Source organism: Crocodylus siamensis, chromosome 10, assembly GCF_052110815.1.
Source record: "Crocodylus siamensis isolate JL-2025a chromosome 10, ASM5211081v1, whole genome shotgun sequence".
NCBI classification, from domain to species: Eukaryota; Metazoa; Chordata; order Crocodylia; family Crocodylidae; genus Crocodylus; species Crocodylus siamensis.
Genome location: NC_143404.1, coordinates 34,300,834 through 34,314,737, shown reverse-complemented (window position 1 = coordinate 34,314,737; position 13,904 = coordinate 34,300,834). Strand labels below are relative to the sequence as shown.

Here is a 13,904-nt window from a genome sequence, read left to right as displayed (position 1 = left end):
GCAGGCACTTGCCTGCAGTGGCTCAAGCTAGAAGCCGGGGGTGGGGAGGTGGGCGCTAGAGCAGCCCTCCCTTGACTTCTCCAGGGCTGAGCTGAGGGTGGTGTAGCCAGGCCTGGACAGGACACCCTGATTATTCCCCCCTGCCTCCCCCCCTCCAGCAACCCAGCAGGGAATGTTTATCATCCCTAACTCATTGTTAAATCAACCCATTGAGAAAACAAAGCCTCTCTCCATTAACTAATGGAGCTCTTCTTAAACAGCTCTTCCAAGGAAGGACAATAAGCTACCTGTTGATTAACTCCAAAAAGCCTGTCTGCTTGTCATCTCCCACAGCAGGGACCATAGCCAGCACGTGGTCTGCTAACTAATGCTGAGGTGTCTGTATAAGGCAGAGGGGAAGAGGGAATAATCCCTACTTATTAGAGAGAAGCGAGGCAGATGCTCTGTAACTGTAAGTCTCTGCTGGAGCTCTGGCCAGGGAGGAGAGGGGAGGGGCCAGCCCTGCTGTGGAGCAGAGAGCCCTGCCCAGCCCAGAGAGCATGCTGGGAGTGTCTGGTTCATCTTAAACCAGCAAGGGGTCTAGGATAGACATTGCATAAACCGCTTTGACCCAAATCAGTTAAGTCTGATACTGCATTCAACCAGGTTTATCTCAAACCAATTTCAGCCATTTTCAGACTGGTTTATGTGCACTGAACATCTGTTCTGTTACAGGTTTAAACCAGTTTGTGTGTAATGTCTGTCCCTAGCCCAAGTGTCACTGTGTCTCCCAGTCATGAGACTGCCTGGCTCTCTGCCTGTTTTTTTCTTTTTTTTGTCCAGCAATGTCACCTGTCAGTCCCACCCCTTCCACAGTGTTAAAGTCTTAATACAAGCAGTGTTCAGTGTCAATCTAATCCATCCACATCCTTCTTCCCTCACCCCTCCCTCTGGACTTGACTTCAGTCCTACGGTCTCTCCAGCACAGTGACCTTCAGGGTTGTGTCTGTGATAGCCTTAATGGAGCTCCCAGATCAAATGATCTTCCAGCTGAACAGCATCACCTCTCCTGGGTTTGTTTGTCTGGGTTTTTTTTTACTGTCACCCAGGTCCTCTTACCCTCATTTCAGAACAATAACTTGCAGAGCTGCCTCCCTCAAGTTTCACTTCTCCTCAAAGGCCCATTCCCTGAGCTAATCCCACCTACTACAGCGTGACAGCATATTTCTGGGTCTTACCACCCTGCCCTTTCTAAGAAGAAATATGATCCTTGTTCCCTTTAAGTAGTCTAGGTAGTGGAGAGACACAGTGAAAGGAGACACACAAACACTCTTCCTGTGTGTCTCCTTTCCCTGGCTTAAGCTATTTCTCTTAAATCTTCTTGAGGTCTGTTTCCCACTCCACCTCCCACCCAGGTGTACTGAGAGGAGGATAGTGGAATGCTCAGGCTCTAGTTAATGAAGCCATTCATGGATGGTGTGGATTTTATATACCCATCATAGTCCTACACAGTTAGATCCTGCCTCACATCTCTTGAATCTAGGCTGGCAGGGTGCCAGTTGGGAAGGAACAGTGTGCGATCCTTGAAACATATTACCTGGTAGGTCTGAAATCAAGGCACTAATAGACAGCCAAAAGGAAATATTCAGACAGACTTGCATGTTACACATTTGACAAGACCTAGGTTCTTCAGCTCCCACTGATGCCAGTGGGAGTTTTGCTGCTGATTAAAGTGGGAGCAGGCACAGGTCCATAAAGTTTATCTGGCTGGCAACTTCAACTAAATAGCTTTCACAGGCAGGTTATCCATTGGCAAGACTTGATGCTCCAGTGATACATATACTAGAACTGAAATGATGCAGAGAAGGTTGGCATGGCCCTTGCCCAAAGCTGACATGCAAATTATTCCTTAGCAGCACTTGATACTGAAACATAGAGCCCCTATGGAGCCACAGACTGAGCTGAGTCTGTTTGCACACAGCTATCTGTAGTACTTGATAACCTCTAGGGTAAGGCTGGAGGGGACTTCTTAGCTAGACACTGGGAGTGTGGACATAAGATGTTTGTTATGTAACCAAAGTTTCATAGCTTCATAGTGGCTAGGTGCTGGAAGGGACCTTACAGATCATTGGGTCCGATCCCCCTGCACGTGGGCAGAAAAGACTGCTGGAATCAAATGATCCCAGCAAGATGGGCATCAAGACTTTTTTGAAGATCACCAGGGTGGATGACTAGCCTGAAGTGATATTCAATCAACTAGTGCCCATTATTTCTTGCCCTCCTGTGGGAGACCTTGGTGAATAGATGTTCCCCCAAACCCTGATGTATGCCCCTGATATATTTTTAGGCTGCAACCAAGTTCCCCCTGAGTCTTCTCTTCTCCAGGCTGAACAGTCCCAAGTCCCTCAGCCTCGCCTCATACATCTTGGTCTCTAGGCCTCTAATCATGTACATGGCTTTCCTCTGGACTCTCTTGAGCTTCTCCACATCCTTCTTGAAGTGCAGTGCTGTGGAAAAGACTTACCCCTGCTGGACAAGACACTGCACCAGAAGCCGAACACAGCAAAAGTGAAATCGTGGCAGGCAGGGAAAAACAAAAGAGAAAAAAAAACAGCCGAGCCTGAAGGAGCTGGGACTGGCTCCTTCACTGGCTTGGGCATGCCTTATAACAGCATACTGGGACCAATTGGTTGGCCAGACCCCTGAACCTGGAATAAAAGACCCAGTGGAAGACCAGTGGGGGGGACCAGAAGTGAGGTCTCCAACTGACCCAGAGGGGCCAGAGAATTCAGTCCCAGCAAGGGGACCTGGTGGCTATGCCAGGAAGGGGTCCCACCAAGAGCTCAGGGCCAGAGAGTGCCCAAAGATTTACTTATAGAATCACTGTGGACAACAGACATCTGAAGTGGAGACTGGAGCCCAGCAGGACCAAGCAGGACAAGAATCCAGACCTGGCTGATTTACAGTAAGTACCAAGTCTGGGAAAAGAGTGACACGCTGGAGGACAGAACAGTACCGAATTAGGACAATGTACAGATGAAAGAAAAGGGGGCAGTAGGAAGCACTTAAGCTAAGAACACCATCCCTATCCTATGGCCATAAATTCTGGACCCAGAGCTCCAAAAGTATACGGGATACCAACTCCAACAATACAGGTGATGACATCTTGATTGGCATTAGGCAGGGTGTAGGGGAGGTGGAGCCTCAAACAGGAGGAAAGCAGGGATGACCAAAGGGAGGCAGCAAGGGGAAACGGGACTGAACAGCTTCCTCCCAATTAAAATTATTTCTCATTAAATACGTGGCAGGTGAGATGCCCTGGGGGACTGACCCAAAGTCACCCTACTAATAGAACTGTTTCCTCCCAAAAAACAACGGCGAGGTCAGAGAGGAACCCCCATACTCAATGCCCACAAGAAAGCTATGGGAGATTACAGGTGCCCAGAACTAGATGCAGTACTCCAGTTGCAGTCTTACCAAGTCTGAGTAAAGTGGGAGGATGACATCCTTTGCCTTGCTTGAGATGCCTTGGTGGATGCAGGCCATTGTTTGGCTAGCTCTGCCAGCTATGACGTTGCACTGGTGGCTCATGTTCATTTTGTTGTCGATCATGACACCCAGGTCTCATTCAGCTGTGGTGCTAGCAAGCAGAACACTGCCAAGCCTGTAAGTGTGTTGTGGGTTATTTCTCTCCAGATGGAGCACTTTACATTTCTCTGTATTAAATGACATTAGGTTGAGGTCTGCCCGCTTCACGAGTCTGTCCAGGTTGGCCTGTATTGCCAGCCTGTCTTTGAGAGTGACAACGCTTCCCCATAGCTTGGTGTTTTCATTGAACATTGCCAGATTGCTTGTAATACCTGAATCCAAATCGTTAATTAATTCATTGAAGAGCACTGGTCTTCCCCTGAGGGATGCCATAGTCACCCTCCACCATTATGACTCAGTTCCATCAATCAGTACTCTTTGGGTCCTACCACGGAGCCAATTACTTAGCCACTGGATCATGAAGCAGTCGAGGCCGCATTTTCCCAGTTTGACCATGAGGACGTTGTGTGAGACTAGGTCAAAGTCCTTTTTGAAGTCCAAGTATATGACATCAACCTCATTTCCTCTACCAAGGTAGCAAGTAACCTTATCATAGAAGGAAATAAGTTTGGTTTGGCATGACCTGCCTGTGACGAAGCCATGTTGGCTACCCTTCAGAATACTGCCTTCAGTTAGCTGGTGTGTGATGGTTTCTTTGATGATTTTCTCTAGCATTTTACCTGAGATTGAGGTCAAACTGATTGGCCTGTAGTTTCCTGGGTTGTCCCTTTTCCCTTTCTTGAAAATAGGTACCACATTGCCTTTTGCCAGTCTTCTGGGACCTCTCCTGAGTGCCATGAGTCTTCAAATAACTTTTCCATCGGTTGTGAGATGACATCGGCCAGTTCTTTGATGACACACTCTTGGGTGTAGTTTGTCCGGTCCTGCTGACCTATAGATATTTAGACTCGTAGGTGCTCCCCCACAAGATCTACATCAACTATGGGAGGGTGGTCACCCCACCATGGTCATCCTGTATCCTGTCAAGCAGGCTAATACCCTTGGACTGGTGGAATACCAACACAAAGTATTCATTCAGGAGTTCAGTTTTGTCCCGGCTGTTAGTTAACAGCTGTCCCACTGCATTTATCTGGGGCCCTATGCATCCCTTGTTCTTTTTGTAACTTTCTACGTATCTAAAGAAGGACTTTTTGTTGTCCTTGATTCTGGTTGCCAATTTATGTTTGGTTAGTGCTTTCTCTGTCCTGATCTGCTCCCTACAGGTGGGGGCTGTTGCTGAGTACTTTTCTTGAGTAGTTGTTCCTGACTTCCATTCCTTGTAGGCTTCTTGCTTTAATTTCAGGAGGTCCATGACTTCCCCGTTGAGCCAAGGGGCTCTCCCAGCTTTTTTGCTGCCTTTCTTGTGAGAGGGAATAGACTTTCTTTGATTTTTTAGGAGTGCTTCCTTGAAGAAAGATCACTCTTCTTGTATTCCCTTCCTGATCAGACCATGGTCCTGTAGGGCCTTGCCAACCAATCTCCTGAGTTTGTGGAAATCAGCTTTCCTAAAATCAGGGATTTCTACCCTACTGGCTGATTTCCCTGGCTTGCAGTGGTTGGAGAAAGTGACCATCTCATGGTTGCTGTTGCCCAGTTTCCCTTCAATCCACAGGTTGCTCACTAAATCATCCCCTTTGGCCAGAACCAAGTCTAGGAGTGCCTTGCCCCTAGTTGGCTTGTAGACTTCCTGAGTTAGATAGAGCTCCTCGATGCAAGTGAGGAAGCTTTGTGAGTGATCGGATCTAGCTGAGTGCTAATCCCACAAGATGTCTGGGTAACTGAAGTTACCCATTATGACCATGGTCCATGAGCATGCAGCTCTGCCAATTCTTTAGAGAATGCTTGGCTGAGCTGTTCCTCTTGGTTTAGAGGTCTGTAATAAACTCCTACGATCAAATTCCTTTCCTTGTGCTCTCCCTGTATCTTGACCCAGAGGATTTCAAGTCACCCGTCTTTGCATCCAATTTTTGCCTCAAAATTGGATGCCTCAAAAGGAGGCAAAAGGAAAGCTGCCACAGAGAAGATCTTCTCTGTGACCGAGAAGATCACTTGAGTCCAGGGTGAATCTTCCCCTTTGAAAATGTTTAGTAATTTTACTATGTGGAACAAGTCATGTGTCTCCTCCTGCTCATCACCCAGATACACTGAGGAAAGGGCTAAACTGGCGGGCCTGCCACCTAGTGGACAGAGACTGTAGTAGTGCTAGTTTGGGATGGTCGGTTGTGTGTTCACTTCACCAATACATACATTATGGAGTAAAATCTAGGGTAGATTACTCCGTAGTGGGCACGTCTACACATGCCATTAATGTGCTGCAATACACTGTGGAACTTATTGCTCCACATCTTATTGTTCCCAGAAGCTTGTTCTCCCATGATGTCCCCATGGCTAAGCTGAAGAACTGTGGCCTTGACCATTTCACAGTCCAGTGGCTGGGGAGCTGGCTCTGGGGTTGGACCCAAAGAGTATTAGTTGATGGGAACAAATCAACTTGTTGCAAGGTGACCAGTTATGTCCCTCAGGGCTCAGTACTTGGGGTAGTACTCTTTAATATATTCATAAATTATCTGGATTTGGGCATGATGCTTTGAGGAGGGCTTTGGCTTCCTCAGCCATGACCGGCACATCATGACGAGAGACATGCTGGGATGGGATGGGCTCCACCTTTTTCCCCTAAAGGTAAGCATGTGTTTTCTTCTAGGTTGGCGGACCTCCTCCGGCGGGCTTTAAACTAGGCTTGTCGGGGGAAGGGGAAGATGAGGGCGGAGAAAACAGCAGACTGCCAGACCAAACAGCACCCACAACTACAGCCCAGCCCAGACCAACGAGCAAAGCGAACAAACAGGTAAGTGATAGGGGCCAGGGTAACGCTGGGACTAGGGGGTCAGTACACACACCCACAGGAGGCCTCAAATGCCTCTACACAAACACTCGTAGTATGGGCAACAAGCAGGAGGAACTCACCCTCCTGCTGGCTGACACCAGCCCGGTCATAGTGGGGATTACGGAAACATGGTGGGACGCAACGCATGATTGGGCGGTGAATGTCAAGGGCTATTGGCTGTACAGGAGGTACAGGATAGGAAAGAGAGGTGGGGGCATGGCGCTCTATATTAAGGAGGAATACACATCCTCGTTAATTAGCAAGGAGTCAGGGGAGGGGCACTCTGAAGTGCTTTGGGTTAGAGTACAAGGCAGTCGAGGGGAAAGGGACTTAACGGTGGGAGTCTACTACAGACCTCCCAACCAGGGAGAAGAGCTTGACCAGGAATTCTTCAGCTCACAGAGGTAGTGAAGGCTAAGGATGTGGTTGTCATGGGGGACCTGAATTTCCCAGTCATCTGCTGGGAAGAACAGTCAGCCAGGTCTGAACGCTCACATAGGTTCTTGGCCAGAGTGCAGGACCTCCATCTAACCGAGGAGGTGCACAGCCCCACCAGGGGAGACGCCTTGTTGGACCTAGTGCTGGTCATGGGTGATGACCTGGTGAGGGGGCTGCGGGTGCTCAACCACCTGGGTGACAGCAATCATCGCCTGCTGGAATTCACCATCCAACGCAAGGTGGCAAAGGCATGCAGTAAGGCAGCGGCCCTAGATTTTAGGAGGGCAGACTTCAACGAGCTAAGGAGGATAGTTGGAGAAGTGCTGAGGTCCCGGAGGAGAGGGGAGCCAGGTGTCCAAGGAGAGTGGTCGCTCCTTAAGGAGACGATCCTCCAAGCCCAAAGGAAAGTAATCCCAACGAAGATCAAAGGGAGCAGGAGAGCACACAAGCCTCCATGGCTCACCAAAAGCATCCGGGAATGTCTCCTTGCTAAAAAGGAGGCGTACACCCAATGGAAAGAAGGGGGTCATCACCAGGGAGGACTATTCTGTAGTTGCTCAAGGATGTAGGGGGGTAGTTAGGAAGGCCAAGGCAGAGATGGAACTGGGACTAGCTTCCCAGATTAAGGACAATAAGAAGTCCTTTTTAAATACATAGGGGGTAAAAAGAAGGTCCCGGGTAATGTGGGGCCCTTGCAGGACGCGATGGGAAACTTGGTCGTCATACCAGACAGCAAAGCTAACATGTTTAACGATTTCTTTGCCTCCATCTCCCAAAGTAGGGACCAGAACAGCCACCTCCCTGCTGGGCCCCCCTCGGGCTCCGGGGGAGGCACACCTGGGCCACGGGTTAGCGAGGATTTAGTTAGGGAGCTTCTGGAGGGGTTGGATGTATTCAAGTCAGCTGGTCCGGATGATCTCCACCCTAGAGTTCTAAAGGAACTGGCCGAGGTCATTGCAAGTCCCCTGGCACGGCTTTATGAGCACTCGTGGTGCTTTGGTGAGATACCGGAGGACTGGAAGAGGGCCAACGTCTTCAAAAAAGGCAGGAAGGAGGACCCGGGAAACTATAGGCCGGTTAGTCTTACCTCGATCCTAGGCAAGCTGTTCGAGAAAATTATGCTGGCATACATCCAGGAGGGGCCAGCAGAGGACTGCATGCTTAGGGGCAACCAACAGGGGTTTATCAGCGGCAGGTCCTGTCAGACCAACCTGGTGGCCTTTTACGATCAGATCACCAGATCATTAGATGCAGGGGTAGCAGTGGATATAGTCTTCCTGGACTTCCGGAAGGCTTTTGACACTGTCTCTCACCCTGTTCTCATTAAGAAACTGGGGGGCTGTGGTGTAAACACCCACACAGTCAAATGGGTTGCCAACTGGCTGGAGGGCCGCACCCAGAGGGTGCTGTTGGATGGGTCCTTCTCAACCTGGAAGGACGTGGGCAGTGGGGCAGTGGCTCGTTCCTCGGGCCCGCACTGTTCAACATCTTCATCAGTGATTTGGATGAGGGGGTAAAAATCACCCTGTTCAAATTTGCTGATGACACTAAGATGTGGGGGGATGTGGGCACACTGGAAGGATGCAACAGGCTACAATCAGACCTAGACAGGTTACAAGGGTGGGCAGACGAGAATAGGATGGGTTTCAACACAGACAAGTGCAAGGTGATGCACCTCGGGAGGAACAACTGGCACCGTACCTACAGGTTGGGGAACTCCCCTCTTGTCAGCATGGAGGCGGAAAAGGATCTAGGGGTCATCATTGACTCCAAGATGAACATGGGCTGGCAGTGTGGGGAGGCAGTCAGGAAGGCCAACCGCACCTTGTGATGCATCCACAGATGCATCTTGAGCAGGTCCAAGGAGGTGAGACTGCCCCTCTATGCGGCACTGGTCAGGCCGCAGCTGGAGTACTGCGTCCAGTTCTGGGCGCCACACTTCAAGAGGGATGTGGTCAGCATGGAGAGGGTTCAGAGGAGGGCCACTTGCATGATCAGGGGACAGCAGGGCAGGCCCTACGAGGAGAGGCTACGGGACCTGAACCTGTTCAGCCTCCAAAAGAGAAGGCTAAGAGGGGATCTTGTGGCCTGTTATAAACTAGTCAGAGGGGATCAGCAGGCATTGGGGGAGTCACTGTTCCCCTGAGCACTGCCAGGAGTGACCAGGAATAACGGTCACAAGCTGGCAGAGGGCAGGTTTAGGTTAGATATCAGGAGGCGCTACTTCACAGTCAGGGCGGCTAGGATCTGGAACCAGCTTCCAAGAGAGGTGGTCCTGGCTCCTACCCTGGGGGTGTTTAAGAGGAGGTTAGATGAACATCTTGCTGGGGTCGTTTGACCCCAGTACTCTTTCCTGCCATGGCAGGGGTCGGACTAGATGATCTGCTTAGGTCCCTTCCGACCCTAGAAACTATGAAACTATGAGATGCGGACTGGCAAAATTCACAGGTGACACTAAACTATGGGGGAAGGCAGTCACACTGGAGGATAGGCTGGGGATACAGGCCAACCTGGACAGGCTCGCAAGGTGGGTAGACCAAAACCTGATGGCATTTAACATAGGGAAGTGCAAGGTGCTCCACTTTGGGAGGAAAAACCAGCATCATACTTATAGGCTCAGCAGCACTACGCTCACTAGCACCACAACTGAGAGAGACTTGGGGATCTTGATAGACCACAAGATGAACATGAGCCACCAATGTGATGCCGTAGCCAGCAAAGAAAACCAAACTTTGGCATGCATCCACTGATGCGTCTCAAGCAAAACCAGGGATGTCATCCTCCCACTCTACTCGGCCTCGGTGAGGCTGCAGCTGAAGTACTGCATCCAGTTCTGGACTCCATAATTCAGGAGGGATGTGGATAAGCTTGAGAGAGTCCAAAGGAAAGCCACCCACATGATCAAAGGCCAAGAGAGCAATCCTTACAAGGAGAGGCTGAGGGACATGGGACTCTTCAGCCTGGAGAAAGAAGGCTCCAGGGGGACTTGGTGGCAGCCTATAAGTATACAAGGGGGGTGCACCAGGATCTGGGAGAACAGTTGTTTACCAGGACTCCCCAAGGGATAAGTCGGTCTAATGGCCACAAACTTCTGGAAGGCCAATTTAGACTGGACATAAGGAAAAACTTCTTTACGGTTTGAGTGTCCAGGGTCTGGAACAGACTCCCCTGAGAGGTGGTGCCAAGCACCTACTCGACTTGTGCAAAAAGCGTTTGGATGCATATCTTGCTGGGATCATTTGACCTCAGCAGACTTCCTGCCTATGGCAGGAGAGCTGGATTCGGTGATCTTGCAAGGTCCCTTCCAGCCCCTAATGTCTATGAAATCTATGAAAGCTCCTGCTCACACAGACCACAGCACATTGAGTCAGGTCACAGCAGCCCTGGCTGGTAGGGAACCTGGGGGATCAGCCGGCCAACGTGGAACTATGTGCCAACCAGGCTCAAGGTGCTGCGGAGGGGCTGACTGGGGCATGAGGGTGCAGGGCTAGCTGGCAAAGTTGATTAATTTCTTGCACCTTAATAGGGACACAGACATAGACGCTGAGACATTTACTGTGCAGTTAATTAGTTCACTGCACAGTAAACACCTTGTGTAGATGTGCCCAGGAACCGTGCTGTGTATCTAAACCTTGTGTGAGAGACAAGGGGCTGGCTGTAAGTAACGGTTAAAAGGCTGAATGAAAGCCTAAGATGGGAATCTTGTTTGTTTGCTTTGCTACTGGTACCTTGTCTCTGCTGGTGGTCGTGGAGGCAGAATGCTGGTGCAGGTGGTACCTGGACAGAAAAAAATGTATAGGCTTTGTATCAAAACCTTTCATTTCTTTGCATCTGACTGAGGGTTTGCTATAAGCCCAGGAGCAATGTGGTTCATAGAAAAGCTAAATCTTAGACAAGTAGGCTTGGACCCTGGTTGTTTTGTCAAGGTATTGAATGCTTTTCATTCTGAATGAACTCAGTGACATTCAGCTGCTGCAATAGTGAGGGCCTTAGAAGTCCTAAAATAAGACAGGGTGAGGACCTACTGCCTTTTCCTTTCTGGCTTGAGCAGGTCAAACCAACATTTTTCAGAGAAGCCTCTGAATTGAGGTCCCTTGTTTTTACTCGCTTGATGGATCCTCTACTGATGCCAAGAGAATCCCAATGAGGATTCAGTCGTGGCTCCTGTTGTGGATGTAGTTTTTGTCAGCCATCTTTCTCTAATAATTCACCTGCCTGGGTTCCAGCCTAATCCTGTCAGACTCATACTCCTGAGTTAATTTTCTGAAGAGGATAAAATGCTGCATGCACAGCTAATTTATATGTGAAACCAGGCAGAAAAGGGACAATAAATGCCTCCTTATTTACATAATTATTAAGGCATTTTAGACTTAATGAGTAAGAATCTGCTGGGCTGATAGAAAGTTTAGATAAGGCAGAGAGGAAACAAAGTGTGGCTAAGTCTACAGTTCAGACGGGAGACTAAAAGCCTTGGTATATGGCAGGAACCAGAAGACTCTCTGAATAATGTCCCCCAGTACACCTCTGAATAACAATACTCTTCCCCTTGTCCCTGCAGGGATACAAAGACCCAGGTTGGTGTACACATGGGTGTGTTAGGAAGCAGGTAATGCCTTACTTGGTGATGGTTTGCTGTCACTATCCCTCTCTGCCTTCTCAGTTACCACTGGGATGTATCGTCAATTGGCTTTAATTTAAGGAGAAGCATTACTTTGCTATAGCCAGTTCTACTGATAGTTGCAGTTTGTTTATAGAGATGTGACCACTTGGTTTGTACTCTGACCTGAAGGCATGTGCTTTTTTTTATATTTCTGTTGAATGCTGAATATATTGAGCTTAAGATTTCAAAAAGGAGTTAGGTGCCCTACTTATATGCAAAGGAGTTAGGTACCATATTTACATGCATACAACATGTACCTTTTCCTAAATCAGCCCTCCAAAATTGAGATGCATGTTTGGAAGTTTGGAAGTTGATTTTTCTTTTCTGGAACAGAAATAGGGAAGAATAGAAATAAGCAGACACCATGATTCGATGATTGCTGAGATGGCTGGTGCTCCTCTCTGACCCCAGTAAGTAGAAGGGGCAGTATCCTAAGTAGCAGCTATTGGGTGAGCACTGTAGCTTGTTTCTGAAGCAGTATTTGAGCTGGTCCAGAGACAGTGGGCTGCCAAATGCAGTCTGTAGCATCTTCATGATGCTTACGGTGGTATAGAAACTTATATAAAGAACTACTTACAGTGAAGAAGTAACAGTCTTGCCAGTACCCTTGCAAGGGTCAGTGGCCTAATCTTGATGCTGTCTTGCCACATCAGGAATTTCCTGCTGCCTCACCCAGATTGTCTGCTGGGATGCCACACTTCTTAGGTACTCTGTTTCCAAGAGTATTTCTTATTTGGGGGTCTTTTGTATGCAAGAAAATATGGCATTCAAATCCCTATGGAGACCTGCACCTGGAGCTGTGAGTATCCCTACGTCCACGGGACAAAGTTCTCGTTTTACAGACTCAGAAGATCTTGTCATGGACTCTTGTCCAAGGAGCCAAGGGAGATGATGACTGCACATTTATATAGCCCCTCCCATTCAAATGGATCCCAAGGCATTTAAGCTATCAGTGCTCGGTCCACCACCGAGAGCTGGCTATCTGTGCAAAGCAGCATTCAGCAACACTACATTACAGCTTAAAACAGGTAAGAATATGTACTGAGTTGCAACAGCTGGGGGGATTTAGATACACTGACTGTAATTATGAACAAAGTGCCATGGGTATGCATGGAACTTTGCAAATGATTATCCATGCTGAAATTTGCCTGGGCTGCTGGGAATAACATGTTCCTAATGCCAAGATCTTTATTAATGTCACAGGGGCACTTTGGTACCCTGTTCCTGTGATGAGAGGACAGGTGTTGGTTGCCGCAGCAACCGCAGTGGGTCAGCTGACCAGAAGGGGGCCAGGCCTGGCCTTTATAAACAGCCCAGGGTAAAGCCTGGCTGGCAGTTCTCTTCTGGTAGCCTGAGGAGCCAGAGCGCTGCAGCAGAGTTGAGCAAAGCAGCCCGAGTGGCTGCACCATGGTACGGGGTGAGAGAGCCCTGACTGGAAGGTTTGGCAGGAAAGCCGCGTGGGCCTAGATTGTATGTTATAGCCAGGAGACTTATTGTTGTGTTACAGCCAATTGGCTTATGGTTCTGTTTAGTTATGGTTGAACTGGAGGACTGGGTGAGGCTGTAGGGGTGGAGGAGGCCTCATTAGGAGCTCCCCAGTAAAGTGGGGTGCTCCCAGTGCTGGAGAGGGCGCTGCACTTTGGGGGGTGTCCTGACCCCGACCCAGAGAGATAGTATTGGGAAAGCTTAGTAGGGCTCCACAGTGGTGGAGGCCCCGGTGCCAGCCGGGCACCGTAGTTTAGGGGTGCAATACCCCAACCCTGAGAAGGGGAACAGATGATTTTGGAGGGGCCAGGCACAGCTAAGGCCACCTGAGCCCCAATTGCTAAGAGCACTAGTGTGGGCACCAGCCAGACACCCGGAGGGTGTTCATGTTAAGGCCCAGGGGGCATATGTGAAGTGAAACCCAGGGTGAGGTACTGTTATAAAGACAAGCCCAGTGAGGGCGAGTGCACGGTCAGAAAGCCTGGGGAGGATGAGTGCGCGGAGAGACAGGACCCGGGGGGGCACCTTCTGCATGCGGAGGAGCCCCAGGAAGGGGCGAGCATATTGAGCGGGCCCAAGAGGGGCAGACATATTGAGCAGGCCCAAGAAGGCTAACAAGCGGGGCACCAGTCAAGGCACAGAAAACAGAGGGGCGCCGGTTGCGTGACAAGTAGGGGCGCCAGTCAGGGCGCCGGTTGCATGACAAGCCCAAGGCGCCAGTCAGGGCGCAGAAAGCAGAGGGGTACCGGTTGCGTGACAAGCCCGGGGGCGCCAGTTGGGGCGCAGGAAGGAAACTGACTAGACAACGTCTGGTACATTGGTGAGGCTTGGGGCGTGCTACAAGGGAGGTTGGAGGCACGCATAGCCCAT

The 13,904-nt window shown here is 49.7% G+C and overlaps 1 long non-coding RNA gene and 1 other non-coding gene across 2 annotated transcripts in view; both read left to right on the top strand.

Annotated features, from left to right (window-relative positions):
• Nucleotides 1–1,800: 1,800 nt before the first annotated feature.
• LOC149856404 (U6 spliceosomal RNA) lies at nucleotides 1,801–1,904 on the top strand. The gene has a single exon (XR_016438401.1). It is a non-coding gene; the product is annotated as a U6 spliceosomal RNA (small nuclear RNA).
• A 224-nt stretch (nucleotides 1,905–2,128) lies between these two features.
• LOC149856403 (uncharacterized) overlaps nucleotides 2,129–13,904 on the top strand; it is a 37,455-nt gene continuing 25,679 nt past the window's right edge. The window contains exons 1-2 of the long non-coding RNA XR_016444457.1: nucleotides 2,129–2,944; nucleotides 6,269–6,412. This is a non-coding gene — a long non-coding RNA (uncharacterized LOC149856403). The remainder of the gene's footprint in view (nucleotides 2,945–6,268; nucleotides 6,413–13,904) is intronic.